Below are 22,598 nucleotides of genomic sequence, written 5' to 3' on the forward strand. Positions count from 1 at the left end.
AGGGAAGCCCTAAGTCACTTTCAATTAAAAAAAAAAACCCTACTCATGTTACAAGGGCTCTTTCAAATAGTACTTCTTCCTTAACTGTCATAACCTGATAGGATCTCTGAGCTCCTGCAGCACTATTACCATTACCGTGCGGATTTCTGATTTAGTGTCTTTCAATTCCAAATTCATCCTTTTTGTCTACTGTGAAAACAGATCTGGGATCTTCAAGTATTTTTCTTTGGCCAGTTGGCATGATGCTAAACTTAATCAGTAGAGGGCACAGGAGAGACATTGTAGTAGAAAAGTTTTGTTTTGCTTCCTGGTTCTGGAGTCCTTGCTCACAGGCTCCTCTAGCACCAGGCTTCTATAGGGCAAGGTGGCCAGCAGCATACCCAGCAGCTTCCTCACACTTTCTTCTTGGGAGGTTTCGTAGTGGAGTTAACACCTCCCTGTGAACAACTTTACGAGCACCCTAGGGAGCAGATGTCCAGCACCACATCAACTTCTCTGTCATTCAGTCACCCACAGCCATGCTCTGTCCAACAAGGTCTGGACCTTCCCCTTCTCGGGGAAGAAGGACTCTTCCCTAGGTGCTGAGATATGAGCCCTAGGGGTAGTAGTTGCTCCTTATTTCTGTTATTCCTATGTTCTTTGGAGTTCTATGTACTTTTTACTACTAGCTAATCCTTCACTATTCCATTCTCCTGCTATAGTCAATAATTCTTTCCATGTTCAAATTATTGTGTGGTCTCTCTCGTGATTGGACCCAGAGTGATACAGTCCTATCTATTAATTTGACACTTACACACTTCCTTGAACTTCAGTCAACCAACTTCTAACTTTTCTTCTTTCTACAAGATTATAAACTCCTGGCTGCCAAGGAACACTTTTCATACTTCTCTGTATCAATCTGACACTGTGTAACATAATGCTCTTTAACACAGAAGCACCAACAAATGTTTAAAATCACACTTCAAATGATTCATAAATACTCTATTACACCTTCATTAGTTTAAGGCCACTAGAAACATGTTCTAATAACCCACTTTTTTTTCCAGAATTTTCACCACCAAATGCATAAGTAATTTGAATACTATAAGAATGTATTCCTCAATATTCCTAGACTATAAGGTTTCAAAGTCAGAACAGCCTGTGGACTTAGACCTTCTAGACCTTGTAAGATAGGAGATAATGAATGCTCATGCTCACAGACTGTTCATGGCTACAGAGTCAAAAAGGGGCTGAGCATGACTAATGCTTATTTTTGTATAAATGTGAACAATGAGGTAAAAAATTATGTTCAGAATAAGGATATAACAGCCAAGTGACTATTTATTTACAAACAAATAAGTATATTGGGATTTCAGGGTGACATGGTTGGAAGTATAAGAGGCTTTACGGTAAGCTTCTACTCTGTGCTTCTGAACACCTAGCAGAAACCCCTTCAACAAAAACAATATCATCAACACTGAGGGTCCTATGAGAAAAACTGGGACAGAAGGCTACCCTCACTGGCCCCAAATTGGCCCCAAATCCAATTTGCCTTGTTATCTTTTGCTAAAAATGTACCCTCTAGCTTATCCCACTAAAATATAACCAGCTTATATGAAATCTGTATGCAGTGCTTATTTTCATCAAGCCTCAAAACCAGCCCTCTGTGGGATTAATTCAATAGCAAACTAGAATTGGTAGCCATACCCGGAAGTGAGAAAATACAAGAATCAAGCAACTGCCTTGAGTTCAAACATGGAAAAAGGTGAACTACTTTTCAAATGCCTTTTAGTAACTTAAAGCAGTACCTCTAGAAGAGTGTTATGTGGACTGGCTATCTATTACCCGTACTGAATGAAATACAAAAATTGAGAATAAGTGTTTAGAAACTTTCAGAGCAATTTGACAGAGTGATTTGCCATTGACTCTAACGACGATTGGGGCTTGTATTTTTGCCTGATTTTTCTTTCATTTCCATTTTATGGTATTGTACAAAAGTTATTAGCCCATTACAGAAAATTTCTAAGAAGCATTCATCTAAAATACTCAATTCTGAACATAAAATGCTTTCCCAAAGGAGATGAAGTTAAACAAATGGCCAATAAGCACGTGAAAAGATACTCAACTTCATCAGTGATCAGAGAAATGCAAATCAAAACCACAATGAGATACCATCTCACACCCATTAGGATGGCTATAATCAAAAGACAGAAAATAGCAAGTATTAGTGAGGATGTAGAGAAACTGGAATCCTCATATACTGCTGGCAGGATTGCAAAACGATGCAGTTGCTCTGTAAAACAGTCTAGCAGCTTCTCAAAAGCTTAAACATGGAGTTACTATATGACTCAGCAATTCCACTCCTATGTATATAAATGAAATGGAATATTATTCAGCCATATAAAGGAATGAAGTACTCATACATGCTACAATATGGATGAACCTTGAAAACCTTGTGCTAAATGAAACCAATCATAAAAGACTACATATTGTATGAATCTGCTTATATGTCCAGAATAGACAAACTTATAGACAGAAAATAGATCTGTGAAAATAGATCCTGCCTGGGGCAAGGGGGTGCAATTCGGGGTAAAATGAGTGACTGTTATTGGGTGTAAGATTTCCCCTTGCAGTAATGTAAATATTCTGGTATTAGACAGTGGTGATGGTTGTACAACCTTGTGAATACGACAGAAACAACAACAAAAACCCACTTAATGGTACATCTTTGGAAGGGTGGATTTTATCATATACAAATTATATCTCATGTTTTTAAATTTAAGGGAAAAGAAAGAAACCACGGTGGGGCAGATGTAGTGGAGAAAGCAACGGGGACTGATGGAAACAGGCAGAGGCAAAGATGGAAGGTCTGCCTCTGTTGAGGAAGATAGGAAAAATGTGGAAGTAAAAAGGTTTGTTTTCCCATTTTTAAGAAATTAGCATTCTTGGAGGAAAACAATTTTTGAAAATCATTTGCTTCAGGATTTCATAATACTATCAAAATAACCTAATTCTCAAAACTATCTATGCTTCCCAAGACAGTTTCCTCAACTTCTAAGTTGCTGTAGCCTAATAATTGTTATTTACTGTCCCCAAATCCACTCTCGGTCTCTCCCAGTCTATTCTTTACAGCACAGGGAGCCACTTTAAAATACATAAAACTTTATCATTTCAGTCCCCTTCTTAAAGCCTTTAAGTAGGATACTTAAGATGAAGCCCAGTAGTGCATGCATGATCAGGCCCCTCATTTTCCAGATTCATCTCTCTGTAGACCTTCCCTCAACAGGCTTTAAGTTTTGTCTATTCTTTCAGTTTCTCTAATAGCCATCTCAGGCCTTCACACACGACCTTTCCGGAAAACTTTCTGTTCAGCGACCAATCATCCAGTTTCCCTGGAACTGGGGGAGTTATACTGGGACACAAGATTTTCAGTGCTAAACCCAGGAAAGCCCGGGGCAAACTGGGATTGAATGGGTCACCCTACTTTCTGTTCACCACCCCTACCTGTCAAACACCTACTTCAAGTATTATTGGCCTAAAGGTCACTTTCTCAGGAAACCTTCTCTAATACCTCCTCACTCCCATCCCAGGCACATTATTTTATTGTCTTAACATTCATCACACTGGATTTGCTTTTAAAAGTCTGTCTACCCTAACTACGTTATAAACTCCACAAGCATGGATCCAGGGAGCATTCTGTTGACCATTACATCATTAATACCTAACACTGTGTCTAGTTCATGTGTCTCAGAGATGAGTACTGTTGAATGAATAAATCAATCAATGAAAGGTGTAGCTGTGATGGCATCGGAGCCAAGTAAAGTTTGTTTCCTTTTCTTTTTTAGATGTTGGGGGTAGGAGTTTATTAATTAATTTATTTATTTTTGCTGTGTTGGGTCTTCATTTCTGTGCGAGGGCTTTCTCTAGTTGTGGTAAGCGGGGGCCACTCTTCATCGCTGTGCACGGGCCTCTCTTGTTGCGGAGCACAGGCTCCAGACGCGCAGACTCAGTAGTTGTGGCTCACGGGCCTAGTTGCTCCGTGGCATGTGGGATCCTCCCACACCAGGGCTCGAACCCGTGTCCCCTGCATTAGCAGGCAGATTCTCAACCACTGCGCCACCAGGGAAGCCCTGTTTCCTTTTTTAGGCTAGGGTAGACCCAGGAAATTTTGAAGATATTTTCACTATTCTATCTTCTTTAAGATCACTATTCTAGAAAGCTAAGATAATTAAATGCTCCATTTATCTCGATCCTCACAACTGATCAAACTCATCCAAGCACCTCACCTTAACTACTGTATATTCAAAATAAGACCAGCAGGACATTAGTCTAAATTCTCACTACTCAATCCCTATTACAAGCATTTCTCCATTTACAACAGATCATACTCCTACCCAGGAGATGGGATTCTAGGCAACAGGAACAATAAGAATGATCTAGTTCATAAGACAAAAGGGCACATAGGAGCAAGTAGGGGGAAATAAGACTGTTAAGCGGGACCAGAAAGTTGCAGGTGCTGGGCAATGGGGAAAACCTGGAAGTTCGAGAGGTTTGGTTTTAAGTGTCTTTTATTCTCATAATAAAAGTAGTACAAGGTCATTACAAAGAAACCCAAACCAGAATAAAATTTAAAGAAAAACAGAATATCCATAATACACTTCCCAGAAAGAACTGGTTTTTACATTTCACACTAGAAGCAGGAAAACAACATGGTTGAAGAATGAAAAAATTCTTAGTATGTCCTTCCTAAGTCACTGAAATATTTATTTTGTGAATACAATGTGTCAGATGTTAGAGATCAAAGATAACTGAGATGTAGTCTCAGTTTTGAGCTCACCATCAGTGGGAAAAGAGTAACAAATGACTACTCCGAAATGAGATAAGAGCTGACAGGGATGAGTGGAATGCAGTGGAAAAGAGGACCCAGAGCTCCTATGCATATTAAAGTAATTAGGCAAAGAAATCAGAACTGGCCTTTGAAGGATGAGAAAGAACTTGCCAAGCAAAAGGAGAGGAAGGTCTCGGTAAACAGAGGAAGCAGTGTGTTAAAGAAACTTTGTAATCGAAATGTGATCCTCCTTTTATTCTTCTTCCCCTTGGCCTTCACCCAATCACTACACTAAAAAAGTGAAACTATGACTAACCATGAAAGAAGTAAAGGGGTGAGACTCAGAAAATGCTTCAAAAGTGCCTACAAGGTAGTGAATGGTGAAGCAAGGAACAACAAATTAAAAAGTTAAAAAAGAAGTAAGAAGAAATGTGTTCAACAGTGAAGTCTAGCTTTCCTCAAGTTTGGTCGCAAAACCCAAATGGTGATTCAAAATGAAAAAAGAGGAGAGGGGCAACAAACACAGATCTTCCTTAAGATAGGGCTACATAACGATACGTATGTTGAAAATACCGTTAAGTCGAAAATGCATTTAATACACCTAAACCTATCAAGGAACATCATAGCCCAGTCTACCTTAAACATGCTCAAAACACATTAGCTGACAGTTGAGCAAAATCATCTAACACAAGGCCTATTTTATATCAAAGAGTTGAATATCTCTTGTAGTTTATTGAATGCTGTACTTAAATTAAAGTGAACGAGAGAATGGTAGTATGGGTATAGAACGGTTGTTAAGTGTATCACAAGTGTATACCCTTGTGATTGCATGGCTGACTGGGAGCTACAGCTCGCTGCCTCTGCCCAGCACCACCAGAGTACTGAACCTTGTACAGCTGGCCTAGAAAAAGATCAAAATTCAAAGTATGGTTTCTACTGAATGCATACCACTTCTGCACCATAGTAAAGTCAAAAAATAGTAAGTAGGGGGACTGTATGTATATAAAAAGTGTTCAACTAGACATCAAAACGATGCAAATTGTAACAAGATGCCATTTTTCTACAATCAAAGTGAAAACTTATCAATCTAAGACCTTATACTGAAAAATGAAGGTCAACTGCAGACTGATTATTTGATTACTTAGGTGGTTATCTAAGTTAAACAAAAACTGAAACCAGTTTATTGTAGTAAAAAATAGTATCGTATCAGAAGTCACCATGGAGTCTATCCCACACTTCCAGGAAGACAATTTATATAAAATCTTTGAAGGCTTTTCATTAGCTATAAGGTCACACAATCTCAACTAAGAAAAGATTCATGACCCATCTATGCTCTGTTTCATAAAAGAAAGTTTGACCATTTGCCTAAAAGAAGGCAATACTTCTATTTGGAGACCCGAAGTCTGCCTCAAAGAAACAAGCTAGTCAGTCATCCTTGCTAAGCCATTTCTTGCTATATAGAAGTGGGTTCTGTGACAGGTGGAGCTCCTTATCATCTCTTCTGATCTTTCTACATACATTTAGGAGACTGCCATGCAAGTTCCAGAAAACAAGTATCTTTCTATGTGCCTGTGTGTATGTAAGGTTCAAGTGGAGCTGTAAAAGGGCTGAAAAACCTGGATTGGTACATGGCTTCCTGGGAGGTGTAGTCACACAAGCAAAGTGCTGTGTTGTGGGTACTTGGTTAGAATCAGGAAGAGCCCTAATAGTAGCACATGCTAGAAACCAGAGTACCATAAGATCCCACCATCCTAGACCAGAACTACCCTATAAGATGAATGCCAATTTATCACTGGAACTCAGGCTAGGTGCTGTGTGTGTTTATCCTTTAGCAATACACCTAAGAAGAGGTTTCAACCAGAATTCCAGTCAACTGTAGAGGCAAGGACAATCAATCCCACAAATGTTTCTGACAAATGCATACCAGGTAACAGATAACTGTTACCATTCAAGGATGAATAAGCAGGAAAAAATCCAACATTGACCCCAACAAAAAATAATGCAGCACAAGAAAGAGACAAAATTACCTTTCACAGAGGCAGAATCTAACTTAGAAGGTGAATTAAAATTACTTCAGGACAGGGACTTCCCTGGTGGCTCAGTGGTTAAGAATCCGCCTGCCAATGCAGGAGACACGGGTTCGAGCCCTGGTCAGGGAAGATCCCACATGCCGTGGAGCAACTAAGCCCGTGCACCACAACCACTAAGCATGCGCTCTAGAGCCCACGAGCCACAACTACTGAGTCCATGTGCCACAACTACTGAAACCCGCCTGCCTAGAACCCATGCTCCACAGCAAGGAAAACCACCGCAATGAGAAGCCCGCGCACTGCAACAAAGAGTAGCTCCACTCATCGCAACTAGAGAAAGCCTGCATGTAGCAAGGAAGACCCAACACAGCCAAAAATAAATAATAAATATATTTTTTAAAAAATGACTTCAAGACACAGAATTAAGTTCCAAACACTGTTTGGTAAAATCCATGAAACAGGCATATATGAAGAGAAAAGACCAAGATGAAATGAGAGTAATTTAAGAAGAAAATGGAGTGGAGTAAATTTTTAAAGGATGTAAAGAAACTAAAATTTCCATAGCAGAAATAAACCCTACATTGGAGGTAATAAAGGAAAATCAAATGAGTGCTAAAGACAAATATTCGAGAAGCTCACACAAAGACAGAAATGATAAGCCAACCTAATTGCTATAAGTGTTTTCAAGGAAGAAAAAAGAACTAAAAATAACCAAAAATATTTCTGGAAATGAAAAAAAAGTATGAAGACCGTAAGGAGTTAATGTATCAGGCAACATTAATAAACACGTACAAGACACAATCAGTCAAAATATCTCAATAAAAAGAAAAAGGAAGATTCCTAGCACCATCAGATGTAGGAAGCTCTGAAACAAAATTAATGCTAGACCACATGGCATGAAAGTTTCTGTGGACATTAGTGACCTAATAATTATTAAATGTGCCTTCCAGTTACTCCTATATTAAATGAAAATTTATGTTAGCTGACATACATGATGACTCAATTTAAATGTAAGATTGAGAAACTGACAATGAACATTAAAGTGAGGGCTGGTTAAGAGAATAAGCCAGTCTTCAGTTATGGGGAGTCAAAGTATAATTTTCTTTTTCAGACTGACAAATCAGAAATTGTTATTTTTTTAAATTTTAGATTTACAGTTGAATTCACTTCAAGTATAGATTAGTTGGCTTTAAGACATTGACAGACAACAGGATAAACACACATACTATGGAATATTATTCAGCCTCAAAAAGGAATTAAGTACTCATAAATGCTATAACATGGATGAACCTTGAAAACATGCTACATGAAATAAGCCAGACACAAAAGGACAAACATTGTATCATTCCACTTAGATGAATCATCTAGAAACGGCAAAATCGTAAGAGAAAGTAGATTAGAGACAGTCACCAGGGGTTGTGGGTAGGGAGGAACAGGGAGTCAGTGTTTAATGAGTGTAGATTCTGTTAGGGAAGATGAAAAATTCTGGAGATGGATGGTGATGATGGTTGCACAACAATGTAAGTGTACTTAATGCCAAAGAACTGTATACAGTTGACCCTGAACAGCTTGGGGGTTGGGGTGCGACCCTCCACACAGTCAAAAATCTGAGTATAACTTATAGTCTGGCTCTCCATATACATGGTTCCTCCAAATCCAAAGTTCCTCTGTATCTGCAGTTCTGCATCCTAGGATTCAACCATCCTTGGATAGTGCAGTACTATAGTATTTACTACTGAAAAAAATCCACGTATAAGTGGACCTGCACAGTTCAAACTCGTGTTGTTCAAGGGTTAACTTTACTTTAAAATGGTTAAGATGATAACTTTACATTATGTATATTTTACAAAAATGTAGAAGCAGTAGCAATGAATCATTAAAAAACAGAAAGCATTAAATAACAGAAACACACCCAACAGAATTAACTATCACAATACACACAAATGTTTTAAGTATTCACTTTGGATTAAAACAAAAATATATGTAATTTAAAAGAGACACAACTAAAAATGGCATGGAAAGACAAGGTTGGATAATAATTTATTGAACAAAGAATAACAGGACAGATGGAAATTTAAGATAAGTAAAATATGAGACTTAGAAAGATTAAATATGACAATTATTTTTATTGATTAGGTGTAATACAGATCTTTAGCAGTATAGAACTTAAACATGCATCAATAATATTACACCAAAAACATGATAAAAATCATTAGGATAGAGAGAACATGAAGACAAGCCACAGAGTGGAAGAAAATATTTGCAAAAGAAGTATCTGATATAAAGATGCTCAGTCTCATACTTCATTAGGGAATTGCAAATTAAAACAGTGAGATAGCACTACACACCTATTAGAATGGCTAAAATCCAAAGCACTAACATCAAATGCTCATGAGGATTTGAGCAACAGGAACTCTCATTCACTGTTGGTAGGAAAGCAAAATGGTTCAGCCACTTTGAAAGACAGTTTTAGCAGATTCTTAACAAAACTAAATATATTCTTACCATACAATCCAGCAATCATATTCCATGCTATTTACTCATATCAGCTGAAAACTTATGTCCATGAAAAACCCAAACTTGGATGTTTATAGCAGCTTTATTCATAACTGCCAAATGTGGAAGCAACCAAGAAGTCCTTTAGTGGGTAAATGGGTAAACAAACTGTGGTATATCCCAACAATGGAGTATTATTCAGCATAAAAAAGCAATGAGCTATTAAGCCATGAAAAGATATGAAGGAAACTCAAATGCACACTGCTAAGTGAAAGAAGCTGAAAAGGTTACATATTGTATAATTCCAACAATATGACATTCTAGAGAAGGCGAGACTATGGCGACAGTTAAAGCTTCAGTGGTTATCAGGGATTAGCAAGAAGGGAGGGGTAAATAAGTGGAGCACAGAGAATTTTGGGAGTGAAGAAACTATTCTGTATGATACCGTAATGGTGAATACATGTCATTATCCACCATTCGTCCATACCCATACAATGTGTAACATCAAGAGTGAACCCTAACGTAAACTATGAACTTTGATGGGTAATGATGTGTCAATGCTGGTTCATCAATCATAACAAACATACCAAACATTGCAGAATGTTGATGATGGGGGAAGCTGAGGAAGGAGGGAGATCAAGGTATATGGGAACTCTCTGTACTTTTGGCTCAACTTTTCTGTGAACCTAAAATTATATGAAGTCTATTAATTAAAAAAAAAAGTCATTAGAAATAAAAAAGGACACTCTTTACTTAACAAACACATACTGCATACATACTTGTTCTAAGTTCTGAACAGAATAATAGCAAAGAGATAAGTGAATGAAAAAATAATTTCAGGGCTTCCCTGGTGGCGCAGTGGTTGAGAGTCTGCCTGCCAATGCAGGGGACACAGGTTCATGCCCCGGTCCAGGAAGATTCCACATGCCACGGGGTGGCTAGGTCCATGAGCCATGGCCGCTGAGCCTGCGCGTAAAGAGCCTGTGCTCCGCAACGGGAGAGGCCACAACAGTGAGAGGCCCGCGTACCGCAAAAAAATAAATAAAATAATAATAATAATTTCAGGTGGAAGTGCTATAAAGAAAAACACAGAGGGGAAAGAAGTTAGATACTGAGCAGGAGCAGGTGGAGGCTATTTTAGACAGCTGATCAAGTAAGGCCTCTTTAAAACGGTGACATATGAAAGGAACACAGTATTCGGGGGAAGGAACAAAAATGTAAAGGCCCCAATGTAAGCACAAGCTTTTCAGAAACAATGCTAACTCTTAGTCTTTGACAGATTAAGATTAAAAACTTAATAAAGGATGTCTTATAATAATAAAAACTATTAAGGAATAATAAGATAATTTGAATAAAGTTTAACTGACAGATATATGTGTGTATATAAAACTGTATGTGCAAACAGAAAATGTTCTTAAGTTTTCAAAGAACATTTAGCAAATTGGATTATGCTTTAAGTCACAAAAAAACCCTGAATAAACTTAAAAGATATTTTAAAAGGACATAGTCACTGACAATGAAAGAAAATACAGTGAACAGAACTATACCAAACAGTTCCTGAGTCAAAGAGGTAATCAAACTAGAACTAGCAACTATTTGGAAAGCAATGAATATAAGAATATCATTCACAGACATTTTAGAGTGCAGCCAAAGGTGTACTCAGAGGCAAATTAAGAGCATTAAAAATGTTTTCATTTAAGAAAAAAAAGAGAGAACTAAGAATTTACTAAGTTAGAAAAAGTACAGTAAGTCCCCTACATATGAACCTCCAAGTTGTAAACTTTCAAAGATGCAAACATGTGTTCACAGGTCCAACCACGTAAGTTAATTCACATGTCTGGCATACACTGTCACATGCAGGCATCCTCTACAAGTGGTTGTGCTTTTGTGTACTTTACTGTACAGTACTGTAGAGTACAGTAGCACAGTATCTTTATTTCAAGCCGAGGATGTCCAGAAGCAAGTGTAGAAGCAAGCGTAAAAGCAGCAGTGATGTAGCTGGTAGTGAACGTCAGGTGTGAGTGAAACTGCAGCTTGCCCTCCATCTCCTATTGCTGACGATCCTTCAGCTCTACCATCTCCCACCTCCTCTCCTTCCTTCAGTCAGTAACTCTTCTTGCCTGTTCACTCAATGCTAGCCCAGGTATGCCAGCCGTTGCACTGTACTACCATACTTTTCAAGGTACTGTACTGTAAGATTAAAAATATTTTCTTTATTTTTTGCATTTCTTTTTTATGTATTATTTGTGTGAAAAGTATTATAAACCTATTACAGTACAGTACCATATAGCCGATTGTGTTAATTGGGTACCTAGGCTAACTTTGTTGGACTTAGGAACAAACTGGATTTACGAATGTGCTCTCGGAATGGAATGCATTTGTATGTAGGGGACTTACTGTATAACCAAAAAAAAAAAAAAAAGAAAAACCAGAGCAAAATAAAAAGTAGAAATTAGAAAATCAGAGAGCAGAATAAATCTCAAAGCTTCTTATTAAAAACCACTAAGTAGATAAACACTTGGCAAATCAAATTAAGAAAAATAATGAAATCACTAATAAAAGGTGGCGATGAACACCACAGATTTTAATTATAAAAAATATTACATATACCCATATAATAATAAATTTGAAAATCTTAAAAAATATAATCTGGGGAAATACAAATTTCTCAAAACTGACTCATGAGTAAGTAAGGATTTCTCCAGACTACAGAAGGAACTACAGAAGTTACCATATGAACTGTGTATTCTTATTAAAGTTCTATGAGACTCTCTTCTATTCTTTCAATAAATTCTGTACACTTGACTAACAAGAGTGGGGTTTTGATTCCTCGTGATATATGCCTTAGGATATATAACCTTTGGGAATGTTATTAGCAAATTTATTTATATACTTTTATCAGTAGTTAAAAGAAAAATCTTATCATCACCTAAATAAGTTACAAAAGCATTTGATAAAATTCAGAAGACACTCCTCTTTTTTACAAGAACAGAATAAATAATAAAAAATTTCTCTCTAAAACCAACAGCAGCATTCATCCTTAAATCGTAAAAATACCAGAGACATTCCAAGACAATTATCACCTCTCTTATATAACTGTGTCTTGGAGATTCTGATCAACGTAATAAAGAGCTAAAATACTAATAAATTTTATAACTGTTGGAAAGGAAGCAAAGGTTACTATTATTTTCAGGTAAGACAATGAACCTGAAAAACAAAAGTAAATAAAATTTTACTGAAGTCCAGCAAGATAATAAAAATAACCGTGACCACAAAAATCTAGTTACTTCTAGAGGTACAAACTATTGGGTGTAAGATAGGCTCGAGGATATATTATACAACACGAAAAATACAGCCAATGCTTTATAACTGTAAATGGAAAGTAACTTTAAAAACTGTACAAAAAAAAATTTTTAAGGAACAAGTGAACTTACTACTAAAAAAAACCCTAGATACTTCTGTATACTTATCAGAAATAACGAAACTAAATCAAATTCACAAAAACAAAATTATAATTTAAACAGGAAATGCAAATTAAACTGTATTTTTATTTGCCTAGCAATAAGCAAATTTAACAATTTCATTAAGAATGATGGCTGTTTCAATGAGGATAGCAACAAAATGAGACTCACAATGCTAGTGATGGTATACACCAAACCTTTCTGAAGGGTAATTTAACACTTGGAAATGCTTATACCCTTTCATTCAGTAATTCCACTTCTAAGAAAATATTCTAAAGTAATACTCAGGGATGAATAAAAAGATATTCATCATAGCATTATTTATATAAAATATTAGAAATAAGTTATACATTCTCCAATAGGAGAATAATGAAACTAAGGCATAGGTGTGCAATGGAATGTTAGGCAAACATGAAAAAATCATTTTTAAATAGAATTTTTAAGGAGAAAGAGGGAAACTTGCAAGATTTGAGGGTAAGTTAAAAAAAAGCAAGATAGCAAGTTATATAGAATATGATTCCAATTTTAGAAGAGTAAACTATGTACACACACAAATATAAAGAAACATCAAAATATTAACAGCAGTTATCCACAGGTAATGAATTAAGGGTTTTTTTTAAACTTTATTCTTTATCAAACATCTGGTTATATTTTTACCATTATATCTGCCAATGTAACTTTTTATTCTTTAATAATCTGTTCTTTAGAGCACCTGAAATTGTGTTTAAAAGTTTTACTCCAGGGGCTTCCCTGGTGGCACAGTGGTTGAGGGTCCGCCTGCCGATGCAGGGAACACAGGTTCATGCCCCGGTCCGGGAAGATCCCACATGCCGCGGAGCAGCTGGGCCCGTGAGCCATGGCCGCTGAGCCTGCGCGTCCGGAGCCTGTGCTCCGCAACGGGAGAGGCCACAACAGTGAGAGGCCCACGTACCACAAAAAAAAAAAAGTTTTACTCCAACTTTTGTTGTTCATGTGTTTATTATATAACATTATTGCTTCATAAGCCTATAAACTACTAATCTCAAATTAAAAGGAATAGGATTTTTTTTTTCTGGCTGCACCACGTGGCATCCAGGATCTTAGTTCCGCGACCAGGGATCAAACCCATGCCTCCTGCAGTGGAAGCACAGAGTCCTAACCACTGGACCACCAGGGAATTCCCGGAATAGGAATTAATTTTTTAAAAGCCGAGATTGGGCTTCCCTGGTGGCGCAGTGGTTGAGAATCTGCCTGCTAATGTAGGGGACACGGGTTTGAGTCCTGATCTGGGAGGATCCCACATACCGCGGAGCAACTAGGCCCGTGAGCCACAACTACTGAGCCTGCACGTCTGGAGCCTGTGCTCCGCAACAAGAGAGGCCGTGATAGTGAGAGGCCCGCGCACCGCGATGAAGAGTGGCCCCCACTTGCCACAACTAGAGAAAGCCCTCGCACAGAAACGAAGACCCAACACAGCAAAAATAAATAAATAAAATTAATAAACTCCTACCCCCAACATCTTCTTTAAAAAAAAAAAAAAAGCTGAGATTAAAATACACCTTGTTCTTATGAAATAAATACACCTTGTTCTTATGAAATAAATGCAAGATTAAAATAAAACCTTGTATTTTTCCAGAACCTATTAAACATTTACATGAAAAAATATTACCTACAAGGTAATAGCTTGATCAGAAAGATGTTAGAAAGAACTCAGTAATGCAGGTTAAAAGGGCCCTGTATGCATACATGTGTATGTGCATCACTTTTAACCAACACTACTGAGTTCTTCGCACCTCCCTTTTGATTAATTTCAATTGACAACAATTGAGAAATAACTCTCATTTCCAGATGAATAACTCATTCTCTCAGCACACTGCAAATAAAGATTATGGACATGTTAAGAAAACATATAAAAGCAATAAGAATATCTAAGTCATACTGGAAATCAGGAAAGAGTCCCAAAGAAAGCTATACTCAAAAGCTGAAATTTGAAGGATGAGGATGAATTAGGTAGATGACAAGAAACAGGGGCCAAAGGGGGCATTTTCCCCCCTTTTTGGATGTGATGCTTACAATAAAATGATTAAAATATTCCTTTCTGAATCCCTATAATGTGACTAAATTTTACACCAACCTCAAACTCCTGAAATATTGTTACATCTGTGTTTTATTTCAGTAGCCAAACTCTTACCCCACCAAGCACCCCCCCCAAAAAAAATCTGGAAGTATTAAGATTCAAATACAAGTTATTAAAGTACCAGAAGAAAATATAGAAGACTGTTTTTTGATAAAGATAAAATGTAAAAGATCGTCTTAAACAGAAGGCAAAGTATTAACATCTACTATGTGTAAAGAGCTTCTACAATTCAATTAGTATAGTCTTTTAGAAAGGCAATTTGCCATCTATCAAAACTTAAAATGCACACTTAAGAATGCTTTTAATGGAGATACTTGTATACATGCGCATGTGCACAAAGGTATAAGGAAATTCATTAGAGCTCCAGTTTTGTTTTTTGGGGTTTTTTTGCGGTACACGGACCTCTCTCACTGCTGCGGCCTCTCCCGTAGCGGAGCACAGGCTCCGGACGCGCAGGCTCAGCGGCCATGGCTCACGGGCCCAGCCGCTCCGCGGCATGTGGGATCTTCCTGGACCGGGGCACGAACCCGTGTCCCCTGCATCGGCAGGCGTACTCTCAACCACTGCACCACCAGGGAAGCCCAAAGCTCGAGTTTTAGTTGCCCAAAAGTGGAAATAACAAATAACCATGAATAATTAAGTAAAGTACAACCATACAATGGAATATCTCATGACTATTAAAAACATGAGGTTTGGCTTCCCTGGTGGCGCAGTGGTTGAGAGTACGCCTGCCGATGCAGGGGACACGGGTTCGTGCCCCGGTCCAGGAAGATCCCACATGCCGCGGAGCGGCTGGGCCCGTGAGCCATGGCCGCTGAGCCTGCGCGTCCGGAGCCTGTGCTCCGCTACGGGAGAGGCCGCAGCAGTGAGAGAGGTCCGTGTACCGCAAAAAAAAAAAAAAAAAAAAAAAAACCCATGAGGTTTAACTACAAGTACTGAGATGGAAACGAATTCATAATGATTAGATTCTTTTAATTAAAAAAGAAAATCAAGGTAAAACTACATACACACTGTGCTTATTTCTAATTGCATAAAGAAAACAAAATTGTTTACAGTGGGTACCTGTAAGGAATGGGACTAAAAAGTAAGGAAAGTAATTTTCACTTTCTACTCTAAATAATTGACTTGCTTGAACCTTCTGTAATAAGCATGTACTGACTACCTTTGGAATTTAATTTAAAAATAAGGAAAAAAGGCACTATTCTCATCTGTTATGATGGTTATCTCTGGGGGCTAAGTGATTTTTGTATAGTAATTTTTGTCCCATTTCTTAATAGCTTTCACCACTTTCTAAATTTTCTACGAGAAGTATGCCTATTTTAAAATCTGAGAAACATGTATTCAAAAAACCTGTATTTTATTTCAGTGATGGAACTATTTTTTTTTCCTGAAAAGTAATTTTTAACAGTTATGGTCTCAGAAACTTGGCCCTGAGATTCCAACCACTTTCAGAAAGCAGTCTTAAATCTACATTTGGAAGTATAATATTTGCTGTAGAAGCAATTAAATATAAAACCTATTTCAGAATGGAATATTAACTATTAATATTATTAGCATTAATATTAATAACATTTATTAATCAAACACTTCATTTGCTAAGTACTTTTCCCTGCATTATCTCATCTGCTCTAAATAGCCCTATGAAATGTGTATTATATTATTATTAATCCTCATTTTACAGATGAAAAAAACAAGCCTGAAAAGAATGTGTATCTTGCCCAGGGTGAAGTGGAAGAGCCAGCATTCAAACCCAGGTCTCCAGCTCCTCACCACTTGTGATACATGGAATGACAAGTACTACTGTACCTCAAAGATAAGAGGCTAGACCTCTGAAATCCAGCATGAATGTTCAGACTGACTACTCTTATTCAGGTTGTGATCCTAAAACGAAGAAGTAGTGAAACTCAATTCTGGTCACAGAAGAAAATAATCAGTATTTCTTCAAGGCAACAGGGGCTATTTTTTTCCATCTCTTTCTGCTTCTACCAAGGTACAAAAAGGATACCAGGGACAACTCAGATTCGCAAGTAACTTAACACCCTCTCTGATTAGTCTGGAATTACCCCTCTAACTAACTGGAAGGGCTTTTGAAAACAAATTGATCAGAACCCCAAAGCCTTAAAGACTTGAAAAAGGTGCAGTTTCACACTTTAATCATAAGTAGAAAATTCAGAAAGCCAAAAGAAATGTTATACTCAAATATTAGAATAATCAATATTGACAGATTAAACATAGGAAGAATTTAACAATACCTACCTATTTATTTCATCCCTAGCTATTTAAACAAGATCTCTCTCTTCTAAAAAGAAAAACTAAAAGTTTATCTTTAGCTACCTGAACAAGTTCTAAGTTTTCTCTTTAAAAAAGTACAATTGAAAAGATACACCACTGTTAACCATGTCTACTTGGAAATCGCCCTTTCATAAAGATCAGAGAATCATAGGAACCCCTATTCATTTGTTTAGTAGATAGACTCCAACCACAAACTTACTTTATGAATTTGGGTTTTCAAGGCTACTATTTAATGTCACAAAGTCCAGAAGAATAACTCTCTCTTTGAATAACTGTAAACCAGAATCGAGGTCCTAAGAGAAGCAGAATACCCAGAACTCTTCCTCAGTAAAACTGTCTGTTTTGTAGAAAGAACTGGCAGAGAAGCTGACATCAATAGACCTAGTTTCACACTCCAACATTTCTAGACCTTAACCCCTTAGGCCAAGAAGACCTCTCATTGAATTAAGGACAACTGACACTACCTAAATGACAGTATTGAACTGAAAACACAGAATTCACTGAATTTAGGTCAACCTCTTTCACCAAAACATGAAAGTGTGTTTAAGACCTACATACATTACAGGTCAGAAACATTTTAAGGTTCATTTTTCATAATGTAAATCACTGTTTCTGGTTAATTAATTACTAGAAAGATTTAAAAGCTAAGGATGAAAGAGTTAACTTAAATCAACACCCTTAATAGGATAACATGAACAAAGCTTTTCATTTATATATATATTTTTTTCATACATATATACAAAATATATATAAGTGATCATGAGTGTGTTTTACAAATGCCACAGAGCTCCTAGCAAAGTTGACAAGTTCTAACCTGCTTTAAAAATTACCGTTCACTGCCTTCATCCCAATCGAACTTTATTTAATGTTACTGTTTTGAATAAACCTACAAAAACAAAACCCCCAGAGCAAATTCTTCTACATTTCAATATCCTGCCTACTTACAAGAGCGGAAGAGTCAAACAGAGCAGGGGAAAAAACGTGACGTGCACAACCTTGATCCAAAACACTGCTCGTCGTAGTCTAATTTTAGGCCTAACCATTTTGATTGTCTTTTTACAGAGGTTTAAAAAGAAAACAAAGAGCTATAGATCACTTGTAAAATAAAACTAAGATAATTATACCAATGGGAGTTAGCATTATTTATCAAGGAGAAAGAAATCACGCTCGCACTGCCCAGAGAACTCCCATTAAAGATAAGATACAAGGACTGGCAGTACAACTCCACAACGTCTGACGACAATGGCAATTACTTTCTACTCTTCAGTTCTTGGATGACTCTATCTTTAAAGAATTAGTCAAAAGGTTGAGTCCACTGAGGAATATTCGGCAACATATTGTGTATGTTGTTTGAAAGAAAGCCAAACATGGGGAAAGCCAACCTTCACCTAAGTTACCTAAAGAAGCAAATATTCACCTCCTGGCTGAAGATCAAACAGGAATCACGAGAAGATCCGAAAGTTCTGTTCTTAAGCGGAGGCCCTCAAACCCTCGGAAAACTATTCGTTTCTACTAACGCGGAATATGGAAAGATCACAGATTGCAGTTTAGAAAACAGTAAAGGGACCCTAGACAATATGCCTAAGCAAAGAAACTGGGATGACCAAAGAGACAGCAAGGAGGGGCTAGGATTCTGTAAGAGACGAAAAAATCGAGGAATAAAACCCGCAACGTTTTGTACAACACAAAAGTAAATGAAGAAAAGGAGGGTGGAAACGCGATGGAAGGGAGATCAACAGAGGCCAGACTGTGGCGCGACAGGGTTCAGGGCAGGGCCGGGTCCAGGAAGAGTTAGACCTCACCAACCCAGCAAGCTTCCCATTTCAGACTACAGTCGGGGAAGAAAACAGCCGGAGGGCGCAGACAATGAGCCACCGCCCCAAGAGTTGCGGCTCCAGGCACGCAGGTGGCGGCTTCCCAACCCCGCGCGGGGCAGGTTAGCTGCCCCGGGCCGCTCGCGCCGGCCAGGCCGCGGAGAAAGAAGGAAGGAGAGCGACGGCCCGCGTCCCGGCCTGTCTGCACACTTACCCCAGGCGAGGAAAGATCCCCGCCCCAGCGAGGAGCCTCCGGCCGAGCTCCCGGCGGGCTCAGGAGCCGCCCCGAGCAAGCGCGCGACACGGGGCGGGGAGGGGAGGGAAAGGGAAGCGGGGCGGGAAGAGGAACCGCGCTGGAGCGCAGCTGCTGTTGTTGCTAGGCCGGGCGGCAGCCGAGCCCCGCGGGTACCGGGAAGGGAGTGCAGGGAGCCTTCGGCAATGGCGACGGCCCAGGCCAGAGGGGAAGCGGAACAACCGCCGCCGCTGCGCGTGGCCACAACCCTGGGGGAGGGCTACGGCGCGGAGCGGGGAGGGGTGGGGCCGAAGCCAGGAGCTCCACGGGGTGGAGACGGGCACCACCTCCAAGTGGGCGGGTTCACGCGAGGCCTGCTGGGAGTTGTAGTTTGGAGATGTGTACCACTTATCTCCGCCACCCCCCACCCCCCCGCCTTTTTTGGGTATTCTTCATATTGAGAGACACCGCCACTTCCTCATGTAATTCAGCATTGCCTCCAGTCAGGTCTGTGGCCAACCAAAGATGCTGAAAGACGATTCCTGTTATATGAACCTGCTCTAGGATACGTGTTCCTGGGAATTCATCCTCTATCCATTTTGCTTTTTACCTACAGCTCTTAATATACTTTGGTGCTAAATTAAGCCCCACCTCCTTGCAAATTAAGGCCTCTATGTTTTATCCATGGAGGAGTTCATTAATGTATTCACTAATTCTACAAGTATTTCAGTGTCTAACATGTACCAGACACTGCTGGGTATCAGGGATACAAGGGTGAATACAAGTCACTTTGTCTTTGTGGAACTTACAAATATGAAAACACAATAATTAAAATAGTGATATCTGGTATGAGGGAAAAACTAGGATGATTACTTTGGATAAGGTGGCCAGGGAAGGCATCTTTAATGAGGTGACATTTAAGCTGAGAACAGAAAGAGAGAGCCATGAGAAGCTCCCAGACAGAAGGAGGAAGAAAAGAACTTGCTAAGGCCAGTTAAGAAGGCCTGTGTAACTGCAGTTTAGTGCAAGAAGAGTAGCATAGTGGGAGAAAACAAGATTCAGGTCAGGAAGGATCTTAAATGACAGGTAAGGATGTTGGACTTTATTCCAAGAAGTTATTAAAGAGTTGTAAGTAAGGAAGTGATGTTACCTGGTTTACACTTTAAGATCATTAGAGGGCTTCCCTGGTGGCACAGTGGTTAAGAATCTGCCTGCCAATGCAAGGGACACAGGTTTGAGCCCTGGCCAGGGAAGATCCCACATGCCGTGGAGCAATTAAGCTCGTGCTCCACAACTACTGAGCCTGTGGTCTAGAGCCCACAAGCCACAACTACTGAGCCCACATGCCACAGCTACTGAAGCCTGCAAGCCTAGAGCCTGTGCTCTGCAACAAGAGAAGCCACGACAATGAAAAGCCCGCGCACTGCAACGAAGAGTAGCCCCCACTCACCACAACTAGAGAAAGCCCACGCACAGCAACAAAGACCCAACACAGGTAAAAATAAATAAATAAATATATTAAAAAAATTTAAAAAATCTCTAGATTGCTACATGGAGAATGGAGTACTGAGATGCAAGAATAGAAGGGAATGAACTAGGGAGGCATTAATCATGACTGATGCTAGAGCAATAGCTGTGGAAGTGGAGATAGGTAGTAGCCAGATTGTTCTTATTGATAGATGTAGAGCGAAAAACTCAATTGATATGGCGAGTACGAGAGAAGGGATTCAAGGAGCAATATGGCACAGTATTAGATAACTTGAAAAACAGTCCCACTATTAAACACACAAAATGCTGGATAAAATAGAACATCCTTTCAAAGGCATAACTAAGCTTTCAAGGAAGAAAGAGGAATACATCTGATAGTCTTCCAAACTCCACATTCAACCCAAAGGGGGGAGCAAGAAACCAGAGTAGTAACCAGGTCAGTGAAGCCTATTGTGTTATGTTGAAAGAACCTACTTATCTCAGAAAAATCTATGGTTTTACTGGCTGCACAGGAGACAAGAGACCAAAGACAAGGCCTTGGGCCTGTAGAAGGTGTTGGGATTATAATCCTGCACAAGGCTGGAAAACTCAAAGGGCCATTCCCTCTAAGAATAGACTGGGAAAAAAAAAATCCCCTGGACCAACCCAGGGCGATAGGCAGATACTTGTAAGTTTTAGCCTGGACTTTGGCATCGAGGGGATAAAAACTTTCCCTTTAGAATTCGTAACCACAAACTTTCCCTCACATGGGTTTGAAAGTTCAAATTTATAGTACCTACACTGCCCAGGAAACTTGAAGTCAAGAAAATGTCCCAGGCTGGTAATGCTTGGAGGTCTGGAAGAAACAAACACAAATCTTCACTGTACAGGTTCACTCTCAACACAGGACTGAAAGGATTTCCAAAAACAGGCTATCAAAAGTTAAACATGAACACCCAAAATATAATACATCTGAGAAAATAAGCCAGGAGTGAATCAACAGAAACCATAAACAGAATAATGAAGCCCATGAACTTTAGATACTGGAATTATTGATTACAGAATATAAAATAAGTTTATTATAATGATTAAGCAGAGTAAGACAGGATACTATTTTTAAACAAGAAACAAGATACTATTTTTAAAAAATGACCAAGCAGCTTTGAGAAGGAGCCAAGTAGAACTTCTAGAAATAAAGAATATAATAATTGAAACCAAAGCCAATGTTTGGGTTAAATAGATTACACACAGTTGAGGAGAAAATTAATAAACTGGAAGACAGATCTAAAGAAATTACTGACAGCAGCCCAAAGACAGAGGAAATATGAAAGAAAGACTGAGAGACATGGGGATAGATTATGAAGGTATACCATTTGCCTAATAAGAAGTTCAGGAGAGTAAAAAGAGAAAACAAAAGAGGCAGTATATGATGAGATAATGGCTAAGAATTTTCCAGAATTGATTAAAGACAACCTTCAGATTCAGGAAGCAAGTGAATCCCAAACAGGATAAGTAAAGGAAATCTTCTCAAACACATCAAAGTGAAACTGCAGAATATCAAAGATAAAGAAACCAGAAAAAAAAGACACCCCCTACAAAGAAACAACTATTAAATTTAGCATAGATTTCTCAACTGCAACAATGTGTGCCATCTGACAATGGAAAAATATTTTCAAACTACCAAGAGAAAATAACTAAACTTAGAAGTATATATCTTGCTAAATTATCAGTAAAAAGAGTGAGGGTGAAATAAAGATATCATCAGGCAAGAAACAGAGATGTTACCAACCACAGAGACCTACTAAAGGAACATCTTAAAAAGATATACTTCAGGAGGAAGGTAATCCTGGAAGTAAGGTCTGAGGTGCAAGAAATCAGATAGG

General features: G+C 38.6%; 1 protein-coding gene across 2 annotated transcripts in view; it reads right to left on the minus strand.

Moving 5' to 3' along the window:
* The window catches only part of PAK2 (p21 (RAC1) activated kinase 2), an 80,414-nt gene extending 60,901 nt beyond the window's left edge, over positions 1-19,513 (minus strand). For both annotated transcript variants that reach the window (XM_067738533.1, XM_067738534.1), the window contains exon 1: positions 19,231-19,513. The gene's annotated coding sequence lies outside the window, so the exon portion shown is untranslated. The remainder of the gene's footprint in view (positions 1-19,230) is intronic.
* Between the last annotated feature and the right edge of the window lie 3,085 nt (positions 19,514-22,598).

Source organism: Pseudorca crassidens, chromosome 5 (genome assembly GCF_039906515.1).
Source record: "Pseudorca crassidens isolate mPseCra1 chromosome 5, mPseCra1.hap1, whole genome shotgun sequence".
Taxonomy (NCBI): Eukaryota; Metazoa; Chordata; class Mammalia; order Artiodactyla; family Delphinidae; genus Pseudorca; species Pseudorca crassidens.